At 41.3% G+C, this 23850-nt stretch overlaps 1 protein-coding gene across 2 annotated transcripts in view; it reads left to right on the top strand.

Annotated features, from left to right (window-relative positions):
- GAREM1 (GRB2 associated regulator of MAPK1 subtype 1) overlaps nucleotides 1-23850 on the top strand; it is a 193774-nt gene that overhangs the window by 119016 nt on the left and 50908 nt on the right. The gene's annotated exons all lie outside the window — the stretch shown is intronic.

Genomic DNA, 23850 nt, shown 5'->3' with positions numbered 1-23850 from the left:
TCCAGATCTTAACCTTCTTTGAAATTAACTCATGATAATGACAGCTCAAAATTAGTGAGTGCTTAAAGTATATTTATATAGTGGAGTACTGTAGAGGTCTTTAAACAAATGAAGTAGGGGTGCCTGGGTGGCTCAGTTGGTTAAGCATCCGACTTCAGCTCAGGTCATGATCTCACGGTTTGTGGGTTCGAGCCCCGCGTTGGGCAGCCAGCTCAGAGCCTGGAGCCTGTTTCAGATTCTGTATCTCCCTCTCTCTCTGACCCTCCCCTGCTTGCTCTCTCTCTCTCTCTTGCTCTCTCTCTCTCTCGCTCTCAGAAATAAATGAAACTTTAAAAAATTTTTTAAAAATAAAAATAAACAAGTGAAGTAGTTACATGGCATGAAACTCCACTAAGCCACACAGTTTGTTGTTTGCTAGATATTCCTATTGTCTGCAGGCAAGAAATGTCTCATAAACCCTATTATACTCATTCTTCACCACTTTTACATATTGTAGAAAGTACATAAATTATTTTCCCTGACATGATTTGGTTTATCTGTGATTTTGAGTTAAAGCTGTTGTTTATTCTGTACATGTCATGACACTTCCTAAAGAAGAAAGATTCCCCTTTCTTCCGCAAGAAGTCTTCCCAAATTGATACAAACACATTCTCTATTATCCAGTTAGTACAGTTCCCTCAGTTCACATTTGAGGAGATGGTTCTTGTAAAGTTGGTTCCATTTACTGTTTCTCACTGCCTCGTTTCCAATATGAGCTCCTTTTTCCTTCCTGTTGTTCACAAGCCCCCAGTGGAATACTGGGAGAACCTTGCTCAAGAAGGACAGGAGGGTTCCTTCTTGGCAGAGCAATGCTTTCTATAGACCAAAACTGCAACCACGGGTTTGTTATAACATTCTTGTTCCTAAACTTTAATCTCACATTCTCTCAACTGTACTATTCTTTTTATCCCTAACTGTCTGAAAATCACTTCATCTTTTATTTGTGTATGTACACTGCTAGCAGCTGGGGACACAGGGTATGCATATTTCCATAAGTTGAAGGCTTCAGACCTGGCTCTGTCGGGGTGGGTTTATATTCAAACTTCACCACATTCTATTTCCAAATAGAAATGTAGTATAAACAAAGCAGAGACTGAGATCAAGTTGAACTGAGATGCTGCCGACACTGACCGCCTGTCTCCTCCCTTCTCTTTAACCCTAGTGATGACCTCCTTCCTGGTTGTGGGAAGTTCTTTTCACATCCACTGCCTTTTGTGAGGTCTCTTCTCCCCTGCAGTTCCACTCTGCTTTAGAAACATTCTTCTGATGTTAAGTTTGTGTTTTGAGGAAGCTTATTCTTGAATTGGATGCTGTTAAGTTCTGCAAGATCAAATGATGCCCTGCCCTTTCACTCTTAAGTGTCCAAAACACAACCAGGAGTAATAAGTTGATCATTTTTCTGATCCGCATAACACTAACGCAACAAAAAAATAACCAGTACAATAAGCCAATTGTTCTCCTGCCACGAGAGGAGAATCCAGATCCTTTGGTTTAATTGGACTGTAATTTCTATGTATGGTGTGAAACAACCAGCAACCATAGTTTGAACAAGTTCTTGGTATAGCAAGTTAGCTCTAGTAACATCTATTTTTGTGAGAAGATTTGCTTTATATTGATGAAGCATTGCAGAATACCTAAATGAAATTCTCATAAAAGAATGATCCAATTGTATTGGGAGCTGTACTGATAGATCTAAGCCAGTTAAGTCAGTCATTTTATTTTGTGGGAATTTGCCCCAGATGTTTGTATCTCAGTGTTATATTTAAAATTCAAAGAGTACCTGACTGGCCTAGTTGGTTAAGAGTCCGACTTTGACTCAGGCCATGATGTCATGGCTTGAGCCCTGTGTCGGGCTCTGTGCTGACAGCTCAGAGCCTGGAGCCTGCTTCAGATTCTGTGTCTCCCTCTCTCTCTGCCCCTCCTCTGCTCATGCTCTCGTCTCTCTGTCTCTCAAAAATAAACATTAAAAAAAATAAAATTCTATACTTGAGGCGCCTGGGTGACTCAGTTGGTTAAGCATCTGGCTCTTGATTTTTGGCTCAGGTCAGGATCTCAATTTGTGGGTCAAGCCCCGTGTCAGGCTTTGTGCTAACAGTGTAGGGCCTGCTTGGGATTCTCTTAGTCTCCCTCGCTCTCTGCCCCTGCTCCACTCATGTGTGCACACTGTCTCTTCTCTGCTCCTCCCTGCTCGCTCGCTCTCTCTCTCTCTCTCTCAAAATAAAGAAATAAACCTTTAAAACAAAATAAAGTTCTATACTTGCTCAACTTTGCTTTTTCAGTTATGTTTATAATTAAGCAATATGTTGGTGTTGATGTTGTTAACCTTTGATAAACATGGTAATTTATGTGGGGACTCCCGGATTTTATCCTAAGTCAAAGTTCAAATAAAGCCAGGCCAGAGGTAGTAGACTTAATATAGTCTTAGTGGGAAGCACATCCAAAGTTTTGAGATTAACCACTGGACCACACGTGGTCTGCTTTTGGCTGGCTGGACCCTTCCTCTGACTACCTAAAGTCAACAGTGCCAACATCACCTGACTCTGAGACCCAGGTCAGGTTGCCTCCAATGTCATTTTTATCAACTTGGCAAGTAAATCACAGCCAGAAATTCATCAGTTACCTTTCTTTCATCATGAGAATTCAAGAACCCTTTGCTTATTTGAGCAAATTTAACCAGAAACGATTTCCTGTACTCATTGCCAATGTAACCAAATTAGCATTGCCTTATTAAGGTTGTAGTGAGAGACTTCTTAAAGGTTTCCTTATTTTTCATTGTCTTGAAGAACTCAGTATAGCTTAAAATGAAATTATTTGTCCTTTATCTTTTTCATACCATGACTTCTTTGTTTTACTGGTTTATCATTGAATGGTATTTGTAATTGTCAGTTTAAAAACTTGCCAGATTTCAGTGTCGTTCAGATTTTAACAATTGAATTAGATGAAATGTGACTGATGGATAAGACTCCCTGTCCTGTGGTAGTAATACTGGATTCTCAGCAGTGGTCTTCTGTTACCTAGACATTTCACTAATTTGTTGTCATTTTAACCTTTTCACAAATGCCATGACTTTGCATTTAGTTTGTCCCTAGATAATCAAAAGTTAATTGTCCTCCGTGCATATATTTGATTTGCTTATGCATTTTTCTTATCTGGTTTGCTTATAAGACTATAGACTATTATTTTAATGTAGTCTGTTTACTAGCTCTCTGACCTGCCATTTCATTGATATATTTTATGCATAAATATATGCATGTGTTTTATCATTTGTTTATGATTTCATGGCTCATGGGTTCAAGCCCCACATCAGGCTCTCTGCTGACAGCTCAGAGCTTGGAACCTGCTTTGGATTTTGTGTCTCCCTCTCTCTGCCCCTCCCTTGCTCTTGCTCTTTCTCTCTCTTTCTCTCAAAAATAAATAAGCTTAAAAAAAAATTTTTTTTTAATCTTTAAGCTTAGAGGTGCCCGGGTGGCTCAGTTGGTTGAGCATCTAACTCTTGATTTCAGCTCAGGTCATGATCCCAGGGTTGTGGAATCGAGCCCTGCATGGGGCTTAGCACTGAGTGTGCACCCTCCCTCCGTCTCCCTCTCCCTCTCCCTCCCTCTCTCTCTCCCTCCCTCTCCCTCTCTCTCTCCCTCCCTCCCTCTCCCTCCCTCCCTGCCTTCCTCTCCCTCCCTTCTTCCTTCCCTCCCTCCGCCCCTTTCTCCTGCTCCCTCTCTATCTCTCAAATAAAAAAACTTTTTAAGATATCATTAAGTTTAATTTTTTACCCATATAATTTAATTTCCAAAAAATTATTCAAGTAATTAGACATTTTTAGATAAAGTAAATTGCTGTTTATTCAGCATGAAAAGTGGTAGCTTTTTTTCCCCCATTTAGCATGATTAGAAATAATTATTGATAATTTCTGTGAAGACGCCAGCAGTGCAGGCCCAGGTTTTCACAAGAATGTAGCCTTTCCAGCCTAAGTCTAGTTGGATATCTGTGTCCAAAATGACATCAAACCCAAGAGAAACAAAGCCTGACAGATGGGGTCTGGAGGTGGGACGGGGGAGGCTGCATAGTCGTGTGAATATAATACAGAGGTGATATTAATACCAGTTACCAAAAGGCATTTCCAAGACTTCCTCCAGGGTAGGATGTGAGATGACCAGAACAGGATGCACACAGGCCCCTGGAGACCTGAACCTTGCCAGAAACAGAGCAGGAGATGATCCAAACACTGCCTTTGTGCCCAGGACGGAACTGGAGAAACCCCCTGGCCCGTGCTTGGGATGGAAGGGAATCGGGCAACAGCTTGTATGCGGGCACTGGGCAGAAGAATGACGAGTGGGAGATACCTGTGAACATCCGGGACGGCTGTCCTCAGCAGGCTGCTGAGGGGTGGGTGGCTTGCTGACACTGGATGTCATTTTAAGCTGAAACGGATCTAGATAGCGCTGAAGTTGGCAACTCCTGTTTCCTATGAAGAGGATGTAAATGCATGTTAGGGAAATGCTATTTTGTTACACTATAATATATAGTAACCTGGAACCAATGACATTGATTATAATGAAGCACAGGTTTGGTTTGGTTTGGTTTTCTTTTAACTAGCTTGGTTTAAAAGTGCTCTTGTGAAAAATTCTAAAGTTTATATGGAACCACAGAGGACAGGCAATAGCCAAATAAGTCTAAAGAAGGAAAAGCAAAGCTGGAGGTGTATCATACTTCCTGATTTCAAAAGCCACAATAGTTAAAATAGTTTGGTACTGGCGTAAGGGTAAACATGTAGACCAGTAGAGCAGAATAGATAGCCCAGAAATAAAGTCACTCTTATACAATCAGTTGATCTTTGACAAGGGCCCCAAGAATATACAATGGAGAAAGGATAGTCTCTTCAACAAATAGTGCTGGGAAAACTAGGTATACCAGCAAAAGAATGAAAGTGTACCATTATACCATACATAAAACACAACTCGAGATGGACTAAAGACTTAATTTAAACACAAGAGTTGAAACTAAACCTCCTCAAGGAACATAGAGGCAAAGTTCTGGACATTGATCTTGCAGTGATTTCATGGATATGACACCAAAAGCATAGACAACAGAGGCAAAAATAGACACGTGGGACTATATCAAATTTAAAACTTCTGCATGGCTAAGGAAGCCAAAAGAGTGAAATGGCAGCCCTACAAAATGGGAGAAAATATTTGCAAACCACGTATCAGATAAAGGGTTCATTTCCAAAGTATACAAAGAAGGCTTACAACTCAAAAGCAAAAACACCCAATTTAAAATGAGTTAAAGACTGATTAGACATTATTCCAAAGGAGACATACAGATGTCCAACAGGTATATGAAAACATACACAGTGTTACTTAGCAGAGAGGTACAAATCAAATCCACAATGATAAGTCACCTCACACCTGTTCAGATGGCCACTATCAGAAAAATAAAATGGATGTGGAGAAATTAGAACCCTTGTACACTGTTGGTGGGAATGCAAATGGTGCAGCCACTATGGAAAACAGTGTGGAGATTCCTTATGAGGTAAAAAGTAACATTACCATATGCTCCAGCAATACCACTTCTGGGTATTTATCCAAAAGAATTGAAGTCAGGATCTTGAAGAGATACTAGCACTCCAGTGTTCATTGGAGTGCTGTTCAAGTTGTGAAAACAACCTAAAATCCACTGATGAGTGGACAAAATATAAATGGGTAAAAGAAGTTCTGCAAGATGCGACAGTATGCTCAGAGAATTTAAAACACAAATCTGATGGCGTTCCTGCCATGAAAAAAGAAACAAACGTGAGTGGTTTCCCATTGCTCTTAAAGAAAATGATCAAAATTTCCCTTTTTGTAGGAAAAAAATTCAAATATATGTTGATTCTCTTTAATCTACTTGATTTCATGTATTTGAGCACAAAAGAACTTACGCAAGGTATGTAAAACACTTTACATCAGTCCTCTAAGGGAGTAGGATTGGAGACAGGCCAAATGGTGCCCTTAGCACGGTGGCTAAGAGCTGGACTCTGGGTCTAGAGGACTTGAATCCCTATCCAGCACTCACGTGTTCAGTGTATGGCCTTGGTTACTTAAACTTAACCTTGTTTCACCTTGCTATGGATGTTGTGTTATGGATAATAAGAGCAGGAAAGCACTTGGAAAGTACCCAGCAACTAGTAAGTATTATGTGTTTGCTGCTGTTATTTATTTTCCTCTCCATTCTTGGGTTGTTCAAATAAATGTGCTTTGCCTTTACAATGCACTTAAAAATTTAAAAGTTTTAAAGAAAATGGGAACAAAGAGGCTCAAAAATATCTGGGGGAGATTCTTATTACTGCCTGCAAGGCTGTGAGTGACAGTTGCCTGTGTATTAGTAATTTCCATCTTGTTCTACTTTTCTTCCATTTCCACTGCACCCTTTTCCTGAGCCCCTGAAGTGAGGTCTGATGTCCCTGACCTCATAGCACTTTTCCTTTACAGCATTTATCCCAGTTGTAATTCTCTATTTCTTTGGGTCATTTTTTAATAACCAGCACCCTGCCCACCCACATCACTTGACTAGAACTTCTAAAGGGCCAACACTGTCTATATGACTCACCATTCCATCCCCAGTGCTTAGCACAGCATTTTGCCAAACTGAGAAGGAAAAGGGTGTCCAGTGGCACCTGCGGTCAGGTGTGGAGAGACTCTGGGCTCTATGAAAACTTGGCCAGAAAGGAGGGAGCTGATTGATACATTTTGGAGGATAGTGTCATTTCTGGCAAGGATTTTGAATTGTATGCAAATATGTTTGAGGCATTCATGAAAGATTTTAGCCAGAGCCATGACTATAGCATTAGATTGCATTTTAGAGCTCTTACTCCAGCATCAGTGTGGTGGATAAGTGGGTGGGTGGGTGGAGTCTGGAGTCAGCAGAGACGAAAATTATTGAGAGCCAGAACTTAGGCAGCAGGGAAGCAGCCTCAGGAAATATTTGTATGGAACAAGTTATACTACTGTGTGATGGAGTCGATGCGGAGCCATGTGGTGATGACGAAGGTGACCTCTGGGTTCCTGGTTTCTATTCCTTTATGGATTTTGACTTTCATTTGAGAAGAAACAGGGTAAAGATCAGATTTAGAGGGAAATACTATGAAATGAAATTTGTATATGTTAACTGCATGTGAGGCATCCTCAAGGAATTGTCCAGTGAAGGCTTTGGGCAGACTGGGCTCAAGAGAGAGATTGAGGAGATACGGGTCTGTACAGGGTGGATGCTGAAGGTGTGGATGGGGTAGCTCAAGCAGCAGCCCTCCCCATGGGCCCAGCCTAAGCTCAGGCCCAGCGTCTTCTGTGAAGGAAACTTCTGTCTCCAGAGAGACAGTTCTTCCTCTTTTGCCTAAATCGTATAGTATAGAAATTACCAACTCGGGCTCTAGATATTTCATATATTTTATTTGCCCCAAATGCTAGCTCCTCAAACGGTTTTTCATTTCAGAAGCTTTTAGAGGTCAGTGGAGAATGTGCTATCTACAGCAATGCCATTTCTACCCTCTGAGATCTCCCTGCAGGACTGGGACCGCGCCTTCACAGGACACACGTGCAGGAATCTCACATCGTAGCCGTGCTTCTTCAGCCTTTCATCTTGGGCATTTACATCACCAGTTGGAGTGGAAGCAAAGGACAATGTGAAACAAATTTTTATGGTTTAATGTTAAAACTAAGAAGGGTGAAACTCAATATATTAGGCTTCTCCAGAGAAACAGCAGTACGATGTGTGTGTGTGTGTGTGTAGAGAGAGAGAGGGAGAGGGAGGCAGATAGATTGATTTCAAGGAATTGTCTCATACATTTGCACGGGCTGACAAGTCCTTCAGCGTAGGCCCGCAGACTGAAGATACAGAGAAGAGCTGCAGTTTAAGACCAGAGACAGGCGACTGGCTCCGTCAGTCAAGCATCTGACTTTGGCTCAGGTCATGATATCGCGGTTCATCGATTCGAGCCCCGTGTTGGGCTCTGCGCTGACAGCTCAGAGCCTGGAGCCTGCTTCGGATTCTGTGTCTCCCTTGCTTTCTGCCCCTTCCTCACTTGTGCTCTGTCTCTCTCAAAAATAAATAAACTTTTAAAAAAATTTTTTAAAGACCAAAAATAAATAAACATAAAAAAATTTTTTTTTAAAGACCAGATTCTCCTGTTGGGATTCTCCTGTTGGGAGAATCTCCTTAAGGAATCTCAGTCTTTTCTTAAGGCCTTCAGCTGACTGGATGAGTCTGACCACAGTGTCGGTGGTGGGGTAGTGTCTGCTTTATTCCTAGTCTAGTGGTTTATATGTTAATAATATCCCAGGAAAACCTTCACAGAAATACTTAGAATGGTCTTTGACCAAATAAATGGGAATCATGGTTGAGCCAACTTGACACAAAATTAACCATCACACGTATTAAGCTGACCTTGCCTGTGCTGTTAGTCTGCTGCGGGAAAGCTGTGGAATACTGCAGATCTATAAGGGACAGCTTCTGTGGGAGGTTCAGGCTTTACATTGATCGTCCAGAGCTTAAATGTGAAGTCCCAAAACATTCAACATTTTGAGATCCTTCAAGGAGCAGAAGCCTTTTGTTACTTACCCAGTTCAGGAGCTTTGCTATTGCCTTAGAAAAGTATTTAAGGATTAAATTCCTTGTTCTGTTTTGCATTGCCTTTCTAAGGAAAGCACATACACTCATGCACACAAATCAGCAGTTCAGGTGTTTTCCCATTTTACAGATAAGAAAACTGAGACTGGCAGCATTAGGTTCCATGCCACATTGGTGGCCATTAAGTGTCTGGGTTGAACAGGTAATTTCACTTAAAATTGAATATTTTCCTCCCCCCCCCCAAAAAAAAAAACCCTTATTTCTAAGAGAGAAGAAAAGTGAGCACAGAGAACATGAATGAATGTGAGAATGAATATTTACAGAACTCTTACCTGAATTCACAATATGAGGGAAAACAGTTTTGTCACGTTACATGTCTTACTTGGTCCCTCTGAGGTTGTGGGTATTTCAGTTTAGATGAATTTAGGTTTGCAGTTCATTTCTTTCTAATTCTGAGTTTTTGGTAACTATATTGTTGGCAAAAAAGGTTGAAACTGTAAAGAAACCACCTCCTTCTCTCTCTGGGTCAACCTGCCCACTGCCGCATAGCATCAGATTGTATTTTCACAGCCCTCGAGTCTGCCAGGTTTGGGTCTCGTGTTCTTCCTCCTTCCAGTTTGTTTGGTTAGTTAGCTAATGTGTTTTGCATTCAACCAAGGAAGTTGAAAATACTGCCTCTAAGAGAGCCAGCTAGGGCAGAAGTGCTGTCCAACTTATGAGTGGCATACTGGCGAAGTTCTCTGGGTGATGATTGAGCCACCCACTAATTTTAGGCTGGAAAAGCATGGAGCACAGATTGAGTTTTCAATAGAAAATAACATCCTGCTAAGAAATTCTATAACCCTTGGAAATAGCTTCTGACTCTCTAGCTCTTGGCCATTTTGAAGGTTCATGTCCTGACTCATTCTCATGTTAAGTGTGGTAAAGACTTTAGTTTTGAAAATGTAACTTTCTACCTTAGATCATCTGGATCTCAAAGGTTGTAAAAGCGAAGTTGTCTTTCTTTCCTATGACTAACGTAGATAGGAAGCCCTGAGCCTCGGGCAACAGTCTCACCCGTAAGTGGATAAACTGAGTTATAGCACACAGGCCTACAAAATTGTCTGGAGTTACCCCTCTCAAGCTTGTAAACCATATACTGAGATGTAGTACAAAATGTGTATTAAATGGCCATACTTACATTTCTATCGTAAAATTTTCAAAAATTTTCCTTGTGTACATCATCTACCTTGGTTTGTGTGGATGGAGTTTAAGTTTATAGCCAAAGCTCCGTTTGGTCTTGCACAACAAATTACATATGGCTTTGTTAGTTTCATTTTGGCACCTTTTTGAACTTTTTGGAGCTAAAAAAACAGGCCATTAAAAAATGTTTTCCAGGGATTCATTTCCCAAAGACAATACCAAAACATAAAAATGTTTGCCCTGAATACAGAGTCAGTTTCTAATATGTCATAGATTTGAACTTCTCCCTAGATTGTCTCATTGGATTTTCATAACAAGTTCGTGTAGTAGGTGGAACAGCTGGTGTCATTACGGCTTTATAAAAAAAAAAAAAAGAATCAGGGGAACAGCCTTCCCATAAAGACCCCTTGGGCAGTATATTTTTAGCAGTTACCATTTTTAGTCACCTGCGTTGAGTCAGGGCACTGATTCTGGCTGGCTGTGTTGCATACATCCGCTAATACTATTTAATCCTCATAACTACCTGTGAAGTCGCTGGTAGGGTTCTCACTTTATAGATGAAGAAAAGCTAAGTTTCAAGGAACTTAACCTATCCTGGGCCTTGCTGCTGGTAGTGGAACTCCTGTAGATAAAGCCCACACTTTTTCTACTTTTCAGGCTTTGCCTCATTACAGTGTTCAGATTGATGTCTGTGATTAAATTCTGTGACCATGTATGACCCATATTTGATTTTTAGTTCATCAGAGCATCTGAGCGGAAAATCTATCAGAGCCAATGCAAATTTGATTTGTTGAATCCTATGGTTGCTATATGCTAACTTTAATAATGAAATGCAGTAAATCCTGTGTGTGTATTTATTATGGCAATGAAGATGTTTTAGCTAAGAAGAAAGTATAACAAGAGGAGATTAAGATATTTAAGTTCAACAAGCATTTTTAGAGCACCAGTGTTTCCCAAGTGATGTGATTGGTGCTTTCATACATACTTATTTAATATTATTTTTATAACATTCTAGCAGGCCTCAGTTGCCTACTTACAGATGAGAAAACTGAGCCTCAAAAAGAATACAGTACTTAGGGAAGAGTACACAGCCTTTAAGTAGAGCAGGATATGCACTGAGATCTTTTACCTTCCTGTCCGTTACTATTTCTCCAGTGTTAATGCACACTGCTCATAACACGCTCTGCTGTTACTGTGGTCACTGTTGTCCCTCAGCCCAACCCAGTCCTTGCCATTTGCATACCCTCACTTGTGAATTTCAGATAATTTAGGCAGCAACCCAGAGAGCATTTCCTGAATTGTAACTAGATTTGTCTATGGGAAATCATGCGTCTAAAGAAGGTACTATATTATGCAGTCATTAGCATCTTGTTTAGGAACCTCTGTTTTTCAGAATTAATTTCACAGAAAGCAATGCAGTTATCTATCAAGCATTTCTGAGAAATAAAGACAAGAGATGGATACATGTAGTTCAAATCAGGACAACTCATTACATCTGCAGTGGGTATTTAAGGAGTCCTGAGATAATTGAACATGGTAATTGCGTTGCTGTGTCTGAAGGGTTTCACTGACACTTGTTTTGTTTGTGTTTTGCCTGAGCCCATAATTGCAGAAATATTCTCCCATGGTGATTAGTTCCCAATTTAAAATAGACTGTTTCATTAAAGGTAACTCCATAATGAGACCAATGAGGACCCAAGCTGTGTGCTTTAATGATAGTAATTCCCTCTCTGCTTGCAGCTTGACCATGTGCACACAGAAGATGTGAGTCAAAGCCTTCATCGTAAGTCCTGCTTGAATAGCAAGAAAGGAGGTCGAATTACATTGCCTCTAAGGTCCCTTCCAGCTTTAGCATTCTGTGATTCTTTGGAATATTCACCAAATTGAAGTTCAAAAATTGATTCTGCTTTCACACTGAGAGGGAAGAATGCCCACAATTGAATAAAAGATTAGAAGCTGTGGAGAGGAAATAGTTGTCTTGAGTGAGTCCTTTTATTGGAAATCAGCCTTGTACTACTGGACAGGAAATTAAGTTCTTGCCTGGGTCATTAATCATTGTGCCAATTTGAAAATTGCCAGTGGGGGGAGGTGGCTATATTTGAGGAGGGAGGAAGGAGTGGGCGAAAAGGGCGTTCCTAAAAACTCCCTAGTGTAGTGGGCATTAGTGGCAAACATAGGGTGCTGTCAGCCACCCTTTTCTGTTGCAGTTGTCTCCAGTATGTCTGTCATTCTCCTACTAGTTCCCACACATCTCCTACCCAAACCTGTTCCCCCCTCTACCTAGAGGAGGGAAACAGAATTACAGGATTGCCACTGAGAAAGGGCAGAGAGTCTAGTAGGCATCATATTCCCCTGGTTAGCTCAAGGGAGATGTTCTAAGGAGGAAGACAAGATTGGGATATCCTTAGTTTTTGTCAAAGTTAACATCGATAATAGACCAGAATGTTAGCCAAAAATACCATTTTCCTACCTCCTTTGTCTCCCTCTTCCCAAGGGGAACCTCACTCGGGGAAACTGCCCCCTGCCTCATGAAGTTGGAGCTTCCCTCTGCCTATGTTAATCAGGCTGGAAAAATATCAAGACCATTCTTGCTTTTGCTTTTCCGTTCTCCCGCCAAAATGGGACTTCTCTGGTGTAATTGCAATTTTCCATTTATTTTTCCTTTAAGGTGAGAAGTTTTGGTAAATAAAAACTTGGCAGCAGATTTTTATTTCCACAGAAATAACATCTCAGGGTGACATCTCAGGGTGTCCTCTGTCTCAAAGCTGTTCCCGGTGGAGTCTAAATATACCACCGGACTTTCTCGTCACTCATCACAACTGCCTCGGAAATTTGTACCCCCTGGGGTCCGATTGACTAAGCCATCTATAAAGCTCTCTCTTCTCTTATAGATTTTTCTGATGGGAAAGTGGCTAAATTAGATTGAGAATTTAAGTATTTGGCTTGGTTACAGCCTGTGTGGGTTTTTGCTCTTTCTCCCTCTCTCCAGACACCTGTTTCTTTCTAACTGTAATTTCACTGTGTTCTTAACTGCTCAGTGCACAATATGGTCCTTAGCCTCCCTGATGAATCCTGCCCTGAATCATCCTCCTGAGCACTGCAGGGGCTTGGCCTGTGTGGTTATGGCTTCATGCTCATGGGGCATAGAAATAGACTTTGCTCTTCTATCTGCAAATCACACAACAGCCTGCATAGAGATCTAAGTCTTTTTCTAAACCAGTCCTCACTGTCCCCATGCACCCCCACCCCGTTATTTATACCAATGACGAGCATCTAGAGGTAATTTCTAAAATTAAAAAAATCAACACCAGGTCAAGTGTCATTGCCAACCAGGAAGAGTATTCAGAGCAGCTAATGATGCAGGGGATGAGATCTAATGCCATGAGCCAGCTGCCTCTTCACAGGAAATCACATAGGCTTGCAGTATTGGGGGCTCTTTGGAATGAAACAGAGTAGGCTAGGTTTCCACTTTATTGGAGTTTGTAACCATAGACTGAGAAATAAGGTAAGTTATTCAAGAACTCTCGAAGTTCTGATGTAAAGAATGGATCACAGCCATTCTGTAGGGGACTTGGTCTTCTCAGTCAGTACTTTCCCCCTTGAACCCTGACTCCTGAGGTCACAGTGACATCCAGTTGTCAGAACCATGATCTTTCCCATGGTTTTCTGCTCCTTGACTCTGCATCAGCAGGCAGTAGTGGGAGCTGTCCTTGAAACTCTTCTTCTCACCCTTCCTGAAGGCCCACTTCCCTCCATCTGCTCAGTCCCTTTGTCTTTTTGGCTCATCCCTACTTATGTTGGCCTTAAGACTCAGGGCCTGTCTTCTCATCTCTGCAGAAAACCTAACTCTAGAAACTTCCATTGGTACCTCCTGTAGGTTTGCCTTCTTGACTTGTCCTATTGCCAAGTTCAGCTGCCTCCTGAATGCCCTTCACATTCTTATTATCATTTCAGCCACAGATTCTTCAAAGAAAAAAAGTTTGTTTACCCCCTAAACCAGATCCTTCTCCTGCTGTGTCTGTTTTTGTCATTGTCATTTTAGTCCATGCCCTACACCATGTTGGTGACTCATCCTCTCTTTCATTCCAGGATTCTCAGACAAGGGCCCAAACAGCCTTCTAGGCTGCAGGTACAAGGGGACAGCATTCACAGCTTAGACTGGGTAGTTTCCATGTGTGAAGCACTGAGTGCCGAATATTGCACTCAACTCCACTGGGCTCATTCCATTTATTCCTCACAGCTTCCCATCAGATGGCCCATAGTGAGATCTGTGCTCTATTCAGAGATGGGAACCGCCGTCACTCCCTTCCTCTTCCCCAGGACTGATGCAGACTTCAGAATGGAGGAATGAATGCACTAACCATCTAGGTTGCATAATGGGGGGCAACTCTCTTGGGTTTTTTTTAAAGTTTAATATTATTTATTTTGAGAGAAAGAGTGTGCACATGCAAGCGGGGGAGGGGCAGAGAGAATCCCAAGCAGGTTCCACACTGTCAGCACAGAGCCTGATGCAGGACTCGATCTCACAAATCTTGAGATCATGACCTGAGCTGAGATCAAGAGTTGGACACAGTTGTTGACTGAGCCACCCAGCCACCTTGTGGATTTTATGACTGGGGACTCAAGTACCTCCTTCCCTCCCTCTTTTCGGCTCCCTCTTTGGAGTGGTAAGACTTGGTTCTCGTGTGCCTTCCCTGCACTGTGCACCTTTGGCTCTGCCCAAAGTGGAGTGAGAACTATAAGGCATAGCATAGGCTTTGGCACTGAGTTCTAAAGGAGAACATAGAGGGAGCCAGGAAGAGTTTATTCTGCTCTGACCAGCATGGGTCCAAGGTCCTGCATGCATGCTCATTCATTCAGTATGTATTTACTTTGCAAAGCTGTTCAGGGTTACATGCCAGAAATACCACCCCAGCTCCCACATATGATTGGGAGAAATATACTTTATACAACTCCTTTTATGAATTCTTTAATTAGAGGGGCTCCTGGGTGGCTCAGTCGGTTGGGCATCCGACTTCGGCTCAAGTCATGACCTCATGGGTCGCAGGTTCGAGCCCTGTGTCGGGCTCTGTGCTGACAGCTTGGAGCCTGCTTCAGATTCTGCATCTCTCTCTTCTCTCTGCCCCTTCCCTGCTAATGCTCTGTTACTCTGTCAAAAATGGTAAATAAACATGAAAAAGAATTATAATTATTTAATTAGAGTTGTGATAAATGCTACAAGAACATTTCAGGCAAGCTGAAGCCCTCACTGGTGGGGCTCTTAGCTGTCCCGTCCCCCAGCTTCACATCTGAGGGTAGCAACTGGACAAGGTGGGTACCCAGTGGGCAGGAGGGCTGTCCAGGGCAAGCATTTGTTCATGTCAGTCCTCTGTTCACAACATTTCAGTAGATTGAGTTGTAGATTGAGTTCACCCACCTGCCTTCCTGCCTGTCACTAAGCCCATCAGGCTGTACCTGCTGCTTTTCATTTCCTCCCATGGCTCTACCTGCACTCAGGTACTCTCATTACCTCCCATTTTTACATCCTCACTGCCACTTCCACATTCTTCAATAGTCCACGGCCCAGCCCACCTTCAGGGTGTCCCTCGTGTCCCAGTTTCTCCTGTCTCAACAATGCCATTGTGATCTGTCTCCTCTCCTAGTTTGCACCAGTTCTCTTATGAGCTGTTTCGGAATTCTCAGGGTGGGCACCAGCCATAGCAGCATCACCTGGAAAGTTCTTAGAAACTTGAGTGTTAATCCCCACTGCACACCTACTGAATTCAAGACTGGGTGGGGCCCTGCCCTCTGTGTTTTATCAAGCCCTGCAGGTGATTGGGATGAATACCCATTGGAGAACCGGTAGTTTACATGACTCCTTTAGAATTTAATGATGTGTTGCTTTATTTTCTTACTTCATATGTTAATATTTTGCTTCCACAATAAGATTATAAATCCACAATTTTGCCCACATTTGTATTTTTACGCAGTGTTGTACGCAACAGTTGAATATACATTTAGATGCATCCTGAAAGCTGTTGCAATCGATTTTCACTTACTTCCACAGGACTAGTCATCTCTCATTTTAATTAGGAATCCATGGTAAATGCAGAACGGTGTGAAATTCTTAACAACCTCTGAAACCTGTTGAGAAGCTCCTGTTGGTATAGAGAACAATATAATACAAGAAGGGTTAACTTCAAAACCATTCTTTGTCAGTTTTTAAATGTGAGGAAGAAATGTTCTTGAGATCATTAGATTTTTGCTACCCCCCAAATGAATAGAATAGAATGGGCTACAGTTTTCTATATGACATCAATCTGATGGAAATGATAAAATAATAGACTTTTTGTGAACTAAAGCACTTGGTTAGGTTGGGAGATATTTCCCATTCTCTTCAAAGGGAAGGTTGTAATGATGTCAGAGTATATCCCTGTGGGGGCTTGTATGGAATTTTGAGGAGAACTCTGGAAGGCAGCTGTTGTTTCAAGAGAGAATATTTTAACTTGGTCAAACCCGATGGTTGGCCTGTAAGAAAACTCAAAATTTTCTTTTCCTTCCTCCTACCTTTTACCCTCTTTCACTCATTTTTCTTCCTTTTCTGATATATTAAATAAATGTTTAAAATACCAGTGATAAGAGTTTCCTCTTTATAAATTAATGTATGGGGGAAGATTTTATTTTATTCTGTTTCATCCTGGTAGTGCATTACTCTCCCACCTTCCTATATGCAGTTATTTAAATGTCCTCATTGTGCCTTTTAACTTTGGATGTGTTCTTCCAACAGTGCAATGGTTGTGTACAAATATTTTAAACTTACATAAATTGTACTGTTTTAAATCTCACATTTCTTTTTTTTTCATATCATACTGTGTTTTAGAGAAACACTGTGGGTTTTTTGTTGTTGTTTTTAATTTTAGAAAGAGAGCACGAGTGGGGAAGAGGGGCAGAGAGAGAGAAGAGGAAAGAGAAAGAGAGACAGAGAGACAGAACCCCAAGTAAGCTCCATGCTTAGTGAAGAGCTTGACACCAGGCTCGATCCCACAAACCATGTGATCATGACCTGAGTCAAAATCGAGAGTCGGATGCTTAACCGACTGAGTCACCCAGGCTCCTCAAGATACACTGTGTTTTTAAAATCCATTCTTATTGTATATTTGTGCAGTTTCCCAAGAGTGGAAGCTAGGATCATGCACAGTAAGCATCCTCATGCATTCCCCTAATGGCCCTGGATGAACATTTCTTTGGGATACAGACACAGGAATGGAACTGCCGCTGAGTGTCAGAAATAGGTAAATTTGACTAAATGATGCCAGATCACTCTCCAGAGTCCTCCAGGAGACCCCCATCAGGAACTTACAGTTTTGCAGTCTAGTAGCTGTGAAGTGCATTTGAAGCGTGATTTGCATTTACTTGACTACATAAGCTTCTTTTCACATGCTTCCTAGTCTTTAAGCTACCCCCCCCCCCCCCCAGTGAATTGCCTGTTCATGTTGCTGGTCCATGCTTGTACTGGCAATGGTGCCTTTTTTTTTTTTTTTTGGTAATTTACAAGATTTAATAGTTGAGATATCATCTCTTTTCAGTTTCAGGCTTTGCAAACATCGTGTGTTCTATCACCTGTCTGTCAACTTTTCCCATAATATCTTTCATTGAACAGAAATCCTTAATTTTAATATAATTATTGCTGTCCTTCCTTACCCAGAGATAGTGTCAGGGAAGGATTCCTTTTTAGTTTTTCTCTATATAGTGATTCAGTTTTACCAACACCAAAGACTAAATAGTCTTTTCCTGTCTTTGTCCTATAATGTAAAGATTTTTTCCATTTCTCTAATCCTCTCTAACTTCATTCATTCCACACATATGTTTGTATAAGTTGAAGTAACTCAGAAGGTGAGAGGAAAAAGCTGCCACTCTACGACTAGTAAGTAACATTCATGAAAACAATGCCGACACACTCTACCCCAGCCTTGGAAAGTTTCAGCTAGGCCCTCAGTGGAAATACAGTGTCATTACTGAATGAAAAACCCATAAACATTCTAATCCTACTTTCCTTGCCACACCTTAGCTGGTCCAGTTTCAGGTATTATAGGACCTGCTTGTTTTACTGATACCTGTTTTCTTCTTTATGAGCTATCATCACCTCAATATACTGAATTGTCTGCATATACTCCTGTTTGCAAAGCTAAACATGTACTCCCTTTTGATCACTGTTCTTGTGGACAAAGTATTAGTGAAGACAGGGATAAGCCCCTGTATCAACACATCAAGATGGATACAATATCGATTTTCTGATGATTACATATATCTTATTTAATTGATTGTTAGCCATAATTTCCATTCAGCATCTATATAGATTCTTAAATGTTATCAATTCTTAGAGCACCTGGCTGGCTCAGCCAGTTGAGCATCCAACTCTTGATCTCAGCTCAGGTCTTTAGTACAAGCCCCATATGGGGCTCTGCATTGGCCATGGAGCCTAGTTAAAATTTAAAAAATTTTAAAAGAAGTGTTATGAATGCTTACAGTTGCTTCCTAATGTCCCTGCCACTTTAAATGTTTTGGGTTTTTATTTTTAAAGAAATAAACTTTTAAAACCAGAAAATGAAAGTCAGTCTCCTTAGTGCAGTTTCAGAAATCAGACTTGCTGACTCAGTGCTTATTGGTGGTGGTTGTTTTCTTTTTTTAATTTTCCCTGGTGATTTAGGTTTATTCAGAGGCTGGCCTTCCATTAGAAACAAGAATATTTTTGTTTGAAATATGTCTCTGTGTCCTGACAAAGTCATTGCTCCCGGAGTGCTTTTTCTCTCCAGCCTTGTTTATCCCATCGGACGTTCCTGCCAGAAGCAGCCTGTTTACGTAACTGCCCTTGTTGGACGGAATATTTTACGGAGCGCAGTCCTACACTTGCACCACAGCCTGTTTAACATGGAATAGAGACAAAACCTGAAAGGCACTAGAGAATGCTCAGTGAGCTAGATCTGTGGGGAATAAAAGTGGAGGCATTTGGATGAAAAAGAAGTAGGGAAGGTTGCTGAGCAGGAACAGGGGCGTTCTGTCAGCAAAGACTAGAGAAAACAAAAGAAGAGAGAATGGTCCCTAGACCAAGGGGTGGAGGGGAAACCATTCGCTGGAAGTGTAGGACAAAGGTATGCATTACTGTTGGAAAGCATGCTCGTTCCTTGAGCACTTCAACAAAAATGGAGCCCCCAATCTCAGAGCGACAGCATGACTATTGCTTGTTTGTTTTTTAATTAAAAAGATTTGGCAAGAATGAGGGCTTCTCTGTCTTGTGGGTCCTTTTCATTTTACTTGAGTTTCCATCCTTTACTGTAGTGTTGACTGATTCCTAGTAAGCATAGGACTCCATCCGAGATTGTAGTCACAAATATATTAGAGTAATTATATATTAAGCATGAAGCATTTTAATTGGAATTGCTCTTCGTTGAGCAGAGGGTTGAGGAAGCTTGTCATAGAAAAGGTGGCATTTGTCATCCCCAGCTCTCTGTCTTTCCCAGAGCAGGAGTCGCTTACCAGGCAGCCCCATGCCACCCCAAACCCCCACCTTCTGCCATTTCTCTCTCCCCTCATCTTCCTATCTACCTGATGACCAGTTGCACTACTTCTTTAACTATGTTCAGTTTAGAATACTGTTCTTTTTTTGGAAGAAACTGGTTTCTCACTTTATTCTTTTTTTATTTTAATATTTATTTTTGAGAGAGAGAGAAAGAGAGCAGGAGAACGATAGAGAGTGAGCGGGACAGAGGATTCCAAGCAGGCTTTGCACTGTCAGTACAGAACCCAATGCGGGATTTGATCTCATTAACCATAAGATCATGATCTGAGCTGACATTGGACGCTTAACTGACCAAGCCAACCAGGCGCCCTAGAATACTTTTTAATGGTTCATCTCTGGAGTTTTCTCAGGAGCTAATACTTTTCATCTAAACAGAAAGACATTCAGAATAATAACCTGATTACACTCCTTTTCACTCATGACAAGGATATCTTTGTCACATCGATGTTCTTTGAGGCTGATGTTCTTTGAGGCCTTATCATGTGCCACTTACTATGTTAAGCCCTTGATGTATATTTTTTATCCCAATTACTGATAGTGGTTTTATTGCCTTCGTATTGTAGAACCAGGAGACAGATGGAAGTGTAAAAGGTTATGACATAATCAAAGTTGCACAGTAGAAAAGAAGGCCAGCATTTCAACTCCAGAAGTTCACACACAAACTGCTGGGCGAAGGAAAATGTGGAGGCAGAAGGGTCACCAGTGAGTACATATCAAATCAGGAGTCGCAACCCACATACTGAGCAAAAACTATACCTGGATTTGGGGGCATTATACCTCAACTCTGCTCTTACAGCACATGCAAGACTTTCAGGAGTTACCTTGCTTTGTTTAAAATTTTAAATACGGAATTTTTTAGAGCAAGCGTAAGTCCACAGCAAAATTGAGAAGAAGGTACAAAAATTTCCCACCTACCTCATGCCCCCACACAGCATAGCCTGCCCTGATGACCAGTGTCGCCAGAGTGGTACAGTGGTTACAGCTGATGAACCTGCACTGGCACATCATAATCACCCAAAGTCTGTAGCTGGCGTTAGGGTTCGCTCTCAGTATTTTACCTTCCACGTATCCACCATTATAATATCATGCAGAGTGATATTTTCACTGCCCTAGAAATCCTCTGTGCCCTACCTTTTCATCCTTCCCTCTCCACTGATCTGTGGAAACCACTGATCTTTTTACTGGCTCCATTGCCTTGCCTTTGCCACGATGTCCTAGTGTTGGAATCCTACAACGTGTAATCTTTTCAGATTAGCTTCTTTCACTTACGTAATGTGCGCTTCAGGTTCCTCCGTATTGTTTTACAGCTTGATTACCTTGCCTTTTGTAGCTAAAGAATTTAGTGAAAACGTATCCCTGACCTTTGCAACAATGAAATTTAGGACCCAGACAATATGTTTTGATTTTGTGTCCTTGCTAGCTTTCCCATACCCAAGTCCATGCACCCGGCCAAGGTGGGTGTCCAAATTCGGACTGCCTTCCCCGCTCTGCTGTGATAATGCTGAGTAGGCTCTCCATCATACTTTTAAGAAACCATTCATGTCTCTGTACATGGAGTTTTAATCACTTCAGTTTGGACCGAAAGGTTAAAAACTAAATCCCTTATAATCAAGGCACTTTTTTTCCTAATGAAAACCACAGCTTGAACAGCTGCTTGTGTTATTGTCTCTCCTCTGTGGTCCCACTGGTGTGTGGGAGTTTACTGTTAGGCTGTGGAAAAGGGAGCAAATAAGAAGCCAAGAATGGGGTCATGTTTCAATAGAGAAATAATGGTGGAATGTTAAAATCCTTGAGTGTTTCCCCCCCACACACACTTTGGATATGCAGTTTGGCTCTCTTTTTCCCTTTTAAGTACTTCCATAAGGCATGGGAAAGAAGCATATATCATAACCACTATAGTCTTGAAAACTTTGAGACCTCCACTTTGATTCTATAGTGTGCTTCGTTTTCGCCTGTAGGTGTAAAGTGACGGCATAGCTTTAAAGTCTGGCTGTGTTGTGTATGTCCGCATTTTGCCCATCTGCGTTGGTGTGCTCTTCCTTTCCCTTGTGCTTATCTGTGTATAATGTGTTTTTCTTGTGTCGATTTCTATGTCCCATTTCTTCTTAAAATCTGTTTCCCTCTCTCCCCTTCTCCTCATTTCTCTTCCCTGCCTCCCATTTTCTATTCACCTTTCTTTTTTATTGTTTGCTTTTTGAACTGCATGAGTTTAAATTAAAGCCCAGGCGCCTGGCTGGCTCAGTTGGTAGAACATGCAGCTCTTGATCTTGGGGTTGTGAGTTCAAGCCCCTCCAGTGGGCATGCAGCACACTAAAAAAAAATAAAAAATTAAAGTTTTATTTTGCTCTTCTTAATTTCTTATGTAGATAATTTTATATCTCTACAAAAGCATCCTACCTCAAAGTTAGTTTTTACTTGCTAGAACCTTGATTTTTCTTTTTAAGTTTATTTATTTTGAGAGAGAGAGAGCTAGTAGGGAAGGGCATAGAGAGAGGAAGAGAGAAAGAAGCCCAAGCAGGGTCCTCCGCACTGTGAGCGTGGATCCCGATGAAGGGCTTGAACTCATGAATCATGAGATTGGGGCCTGAGCCTGAGCCACTCAAGTGCCCAAACCTTGATTTTTTTTTTTTTTCTTTTGAGCATAGGCTTTTGATCCTTAATAGATACAGCTGTTCATCCTGGTGACAAGTACAATGCCAGAAATTAAAGAGTGGCCGGCTTCTGATTGCACAGAACAGGATAAATGATCAGCAGCACTGTTTCCATGCTTTGGTCACCCTAAGTTACACTTAGAAGACCTGTTTTATTATTTAACCAACTGCCAGGGTCATTTGGGGGTTAAACAAAACAATCTGAATAGCCCTCCAAACTCTATAAAGAATTCATTGCATATAGAAATAGTAAATGATCCTTCTTCCTGCTAACTTCAGGATATTTTTTCAGTAACACACAAGGCCTAGCCAGCCTCTTACCTTCTTGACCTCATCCTAAAGAGGGAAGTATTGCTGGGGAAGCAGCAAAATAAAGGTGGGCTTAGAGTAAGAACAGAGTTCCCATCTGGATTTGCTATTGACTTGCTGTGACCAAAGGCATAGTGCTTAATCTTGGCCAGCTTCAGTTTCGAAGAGGTCAAGTCTCCAGTAATCTTCCCCGTCCCCCCCACCCCCACCCCATGGGTTGTTGAGTGAGAGTGTGCGTGCGTGCGTGTGTGTGTGTGTGTGTGAGAGAGAGAGAGAGAGACTGGCTGGGAAGAGGTATCCTGAGATGGCTCAGGTCCAGAGGTTCGGACCCCTCTTTCTGTTCTGTTTTGTTTTTCCACATCCTGTTGACTTTCTTAAGAAGCTGGTCATTTGGTGTGTGTTTGTCTTTTCTCATCTTTGCCGGTGCTGGCATTGAACATATTGTAGCATTCAGAGGCAGGCTGGACCTACCATCCTTTATTACCTTTTCAGATTGAATGTATTTGTCAGGGCAGAGGTAGGAACTCAGATATGTCCTAACAGAAAGCTGTCAACAGCCCTTACACGAGCTTGTTCATAACTCTTACGCGTAAGGCTGTAAACAGAGGCCTCTCAGGAAAGGTCATCATTTCAGAGAGAAACAAAGCATTCCAAGAGTCTGGACTTCCCACCTAAATTTCTTGAACATTTCCTGACCAATATTCACATACTTACATACAGCATCATCTAGATCAGTGATGTTATGAACCCTTGTTCAAACCACAGTCATGCCCTCCTCTTGGAAATATAGAGTAGTCTCTGTGTTAGAGGAGATTTTTATTTGAGCCAACTGTTAAAAACCATTAAAAATTGGATGTGTTTACATAAAAATCCAGATTTCCTGCCTCTGGAAATCAGCAGGTGCTAGAGCTATCAGATTTCCATCTCCACCTTTTTTATCAATTTTACCAATTTACAAGACTTTCCTGGTCATGTAAGTACTTGATTTTAAGACTCAAAAAAAAAATATGTATATATATATATATATATATATATATAAAATTATATATATACATTTCTCCTACTTCTAAACACCTACTCTTCAAAGCAAGCATTTGTTAAGTTTGTAGGATGGACTCAAACTGTGCTGTCAGAGAAGCAGAAGACATGATTTCTGCTCTCAAGACACTTCTGGTCAACTAAGAAAACAATACAAAAAAGGTGAAATGCGGGGGGAATCATTAAACATTAAGCTCTGGTAATAAATACAAATGAAGATCAGCATGGGCTGAGGTCAGGGCAAACTTCCTGGATGACTGGGTTTGAACTGATGCTTAAGTTCATTCCCTCATTCATTCATCCATCATTTATTAAGTACCTACTATGTGTCTTGCACAGTATTGGGCACTGGGAATAAAATGGTGATTGACACGTCCCTTTCTTTAGAGAGTTTACTGTTAGTGTAGATAGCCATGTAAGTAAATAAGCACAATAAAATATTGTACTTGCTTGGATAAAAATATATGGGCAGATAATGAG

This window comes from Hyaena hyaena, unplaced genomic scaffold, assembly GCF_003009895.1.
Source record: "Hyaena hyaena isolate Hyena2069 unplaced genomic scaffold, ASM300989v1 scaffold_490, whole genome shotgun sequence".
In the NCBI taxonomy this organism is placed as follows: Eukaryota; Metazoa; Chordata; class Mammalia; order Carnivora; family Hyaenidae; genus Hyaena; species Hyaena hyaena.
The sequence above is the reverse complement of the archived record's forward strand: the minus strand, read 5'-3'. Positions and strand labels throughout refer to the sequence as shown.